Genomic DNA, 4,263 nt, shown 5'->3' on the forward strand with positions numbered 1-4,263 from the left:
AAAGGCTATCTAAGGAGAGGAGGCAACAAGTGAAAAGTTCTGAGATGAGAGTGTGAGTCAGGGGGGAGATCTGAAGAGCAGGGTGGCCAGGAGGGACATAGAGAGGGTGACACGGCCAGGGCCAGATCATGCAGGCTTATGGAGACCCAGGAGGGCTTTTGGAATTGTTCTAAATTTAATGGGAAGACACTGAAGAATGAAGAGCATCAGATGACGCAACCTCCATGTGGCACAACCACAGGGGGCGCCATGTACATGGACCACACTGTAAAGGAGTGTCTCTGGAGTTGGCTGAGTGGGCGGCCCTGCAACCCCAACTCTCCTACCCATGGCAGACATTGCTCATCAATTACAGGCCCCACTCACCCAGCACTGGATGCTCAGAATCCTTCTCCACCAGGGACCCCAAATGACCTCAGCCACTTCCTCAGAGCTGAGCGTGCCAGTCTCTGCCATCATTTTCCCTGACCCTTTGCTGACACAGGGACCTCCTGGGGCTGGTCTGACAGAGACACGGTAACACAGAGTGGGAGCAGACCTGATCAGTTAGTTCTTTATTGGGAAGGGGATGTTGTCTGTAATCCGACACATCTGTGACCCCAAAAAAATCTCGAGTTCAAGACCCAGATGGGTTGCTGTGAGGTCATAGTTGCCACGGAAAAAGCCACGGGTACGGTAATTATGCCAACGCCAATAGACCTGGATGATGCGGGCTGCGTGGAGCAAACGGCAGTATCTCTGGCGGATGCGCCACATGCGGACCAAGGACTGCAGCTTGACCGCTGCCCATTCTTGCCACAGGAAAGACTCGAGGACTGCTCGTTTTCTCTTCTCCAGCAGCTTTGCCAGCGTCACCTTCCACCAGTGCTGAATGATACATGCTCTGAGTGCTGCGTGTAGCAAGGTCCTGCGCACCAGAGTGCCCCGCCACCACGCCTGGATCTTTATGGCTTTCTGCTCTTGGTCAGGGCGCTTCTTTTTCTTTGGGGGGAGAGGTTGTAAAGATAAAGAAGGGATTCTCAGGGAACGTTCCCCACCCACCTCAGCTCCAGGGCATGCCAAGAAAGGCTTTCTCAGAAGTTCAGGAGCACTGGGCAGGGACCCAGTAGACCAGATATGTTTCCTGTCTGTGCCCCTCTCTCTTAATGCACCTGGACACATCACGTTGTCCCCTGAGGCTCAGGCTCCTCATCTGTAAAATGGAGCATTCTGGCACTAGCTATCCCACCATTACATGGACCTGGTTGGCCTGTCTGGAACAGGCATGTCATGAATCATGTTCCACCTGGGTCTGGCCACCTACCTGGGCTGCATAGTCCTTCCCTCCCACTGCCGCACTGAGACGGCTGGAGAAGCAGCATCCTTTGTTTGCTTTCATGCTTGACTCCAGCTCAAGCTGTGTCCCTCTGTCAAGTCACAGTATTAGAAGTTTCCTTGCTCCACACAGTGTGGAGCCTTTCTCATCTAGCTCTCAATTTCACTTGTGTTCTCACATCTTAAACTTCAGTTAGCACGCATACAAGCACATATGTGTCTGCACGCACACACACAGTTCTAGACGGGGCTTTCCCTGTCCGTGGCAATGCCCTCCCCAAACACAACTTCACTGTCCCATGCCCCAGCTTGGCATGGTCTGATTCCCACTCGTCAGGGGTTCCCCTCCCTCCAACCAAGTCTCTGTGCCTCAGTCACCCCCCTTTCTCTGACCGAGAAGGAATTCGGAGGAGAGGATAACCAAGGATGAGCTGGAATGAATGCTCTGGATAGGGCAAGCATTCATCCTGGTTGGCCTGGGACATTCTCAGTTTATGCTTATTATTCCTGAGGAATCATTCATAGCACTACCTGTCACATACAAATGGAACCTGGTTCAGATGACAGATTCCAGGATCAAGCCATGCTATGGGGCACAGAGAAGACAACCCATCAGTCCTTGAGAATAGGAGTCACCCTCAACTTTGAGGGCCTTCAGTGACCTACCTTTGGTGGGCAGGGTTGGGGTGGAGATGGAGGAGGTGTGGGTGGAGGCTCTTTTTTCTTTTTCTTCTGTTTTTCTTTCTCTTTCAGCAATGTGGTTTCATCAACATCTTCTATTATGATTTCGCAAAACTGGCCATCCTTCTGTAATCAGAGTTTAGAGGGGAAAGGTATGGGTAGGTGTTCTCTGTACAACCTTGTGCCACATCTGCCTCATACTCAACTTCCTGCCTGGCCCAGAGTCCCTAGATGTAGAACTTGCATCCTGAGTTAACTGTGGGAATCCATCTTCCCCTGCCTGCAATTCCGGGTGACTCTCTCTTACACAAAACCGAATGCCCATGACTTGGCTATAGATGGTTCAAAGCCCCTCAGGTCTGTAATCCCTTGAATTTCCCATGGTTAGGAGCGTAATGGTTCCATTGCTCCCAGGTCTGTACTCTCCCAGCCGCAGCCTGGCAGGAAGAGACAGGGATATGATGTCATAAGGGCACCTATGACTCAGGCACAAGGATGGTTCCAGACAGTTGAGTTCTTTTTGGTGAAAATATGGAAGTCCTTGCCCACTCTTTCCTACCACAAGGGCCCAAAATTTGGCAAAAAAGGCAGCACACAGAAAATACTGCCCATGGACACAAAAGTTTACAGAGACAGTCATTTCCTGCTGGTCGATAAAAACATAAATTTGAGACAATTTAAACATCCATTAATAAAGCATTCCCTTAGATGCATTTCATTTCAATCGAACAATGGAACCAAATAATGATTAGAAAGAATGAGTTTTCAGCAAAATCTTAAACAAGCACTTCACTAAAGATCCATGAATGGCTAAGAAGCACATGAAAAAATCCCCGACATCAGTCACACGGGAAAGGAAAATCAGAACCACAGTTACTCAGTTCTTTATTCACCTCTTCTCAGCAAAAGGATGATCCTAATGACTCAGCGCACTATTATCTGACGTGGAAATCTCTCCAGATTATATGTGCTTTTTTCAAACTGAAGCACAGTTAACACACCCGGTTACATTAGTTTCGGGTGGACAACACAGGGACTGGACACGTTTAACGCCTGCTGTATTTTTATCCGCACCTTATTTTCAACTTCTCATCACGTTTTGTTAACAAAATAGAGGTGTCTTTTTTTCCCTCAGCATTCTTATATTTATTCAAATTCAAAAATCAAAAATTTTTTTTTTAAAGATTTTATTTATTTGGGGGTGCCTGGGTGGCTCAGATGGTTAAGCGTCTGCCTTCAGCTCGGGTCATGATCCCCGGGTCCTGGGATCGAGTCCCGCATCGGGCTCCCTGCTCGGCGGGGAGCCTGCTTCTCCCTCTGCCTCTGCCTCTCTCTCTCTCTCTGACTCTCATGAATAAATAAATAAAAAAAAAAGATTTTATTTATTTGACAGAGAGAGAGATAGCGAGAGTAGGAACACAAGCTGGGGGAAAGGGAAGAGGGAGAAGCAGGCTTCCCGCGGGGCAGGGAGCCCGATGCGGGGCTCGATCCCAGGACCCTGGGATCATGACCTGAGCCGAAGGCAGACGCTTAACAACTGAGCCACCCAGGCGCCCCTCAAAAATCAAAATTTGATTCCCGTACCGCTAGGTACACAGAGCACATACGATTACATACAGAGCGCATGTAACGGCGAAGAGCAAACCCCCTGGGAAACCTTCTAGAATAGCAGTCACCCTGGAAGAATTCTGAAGACCAAGAGCTGCTAATGAAGGAACGTGTTGAAGTCAGCCAGATGCGGAGCCTGGGGGCCAGGTCACTCTCGTTCAGCTCAGCCTGTGGCGCCGTCTCGGGACCGTCCCCGCCACGACAGCTTCTCGTGCTTTCACGCCATCCTTGGGTTTCTGTGCGTGTGCGTGGGGAAAGATGACAGCACCACAGGCTTCCGAGGCACGCCATCAGCGTGGGAGTGCGCCCTCCCAGGCAAAGCGACAAGACCCGTGTGGGTGGCGGAGGGACGGTCCCAGCTTGTGGAGAATACCCTTTGGGTAGCACCATTTCTCTCTCTTTAAAAAAAAAAAAAAAGTATTAAATTCAATATGCTGGCTAACTGAACAGAAAAAAAATAAACAGTATTAAATTCAGATGCCCACAGAACCACAAAAATAGTAATCTACTGTTTTATTATGAACACATCTTAAATTCTTACCTTGCTCTTTCACCAAGGGTATTAACGTTTTTGGAAACATCTAAACAAGAGACCTATCAATCAAAATAATTCTGCAGAATCTTGCTGAAATGACCCAGAGAAGAATGTGAAGTGGTGTT

At 48.9% G+C, this 4,263-nt stretch overlaps 1 long non-coding RNA gene across 1 annotated transcript; it reads right to left on the bottom strand.

Annotated features, from left to right (window-relative positions):
* Window positions 1–527: 527 nt before the first annotated feature.
* On the bottom strand, window positions 528–3,157 carry LOC118005052. Its single transcript, XR_004677764.1, has 2 exons — window positions 1,981–3,157; window positions 528–981 (listed from the first exon to the last, which is right to left on the bottom strand). It is a non-coding gene; the product is annotated as an uncharacterized LOC118005052 (long non-coding RNA).
* Window positions 3,158–4,263: the final 1,106 nt, after the last annotated feature.

This window comes from Mirounga leonina, unplaced genomic scaffold, assembly GCF_011800145.1.
Source record: "Mirounga leonina isolate KUSES-001 unplaced genomic scaffold, KU_Mleo_1.0 Mir_94, whole genome shotgun sequence".
Classification (NCBI taxonomy): Eukaryota; Metazoa; Chordata; class Mammalia; order Carnivora; family Phocidae; genus Mirounga; species Mirounga leonina.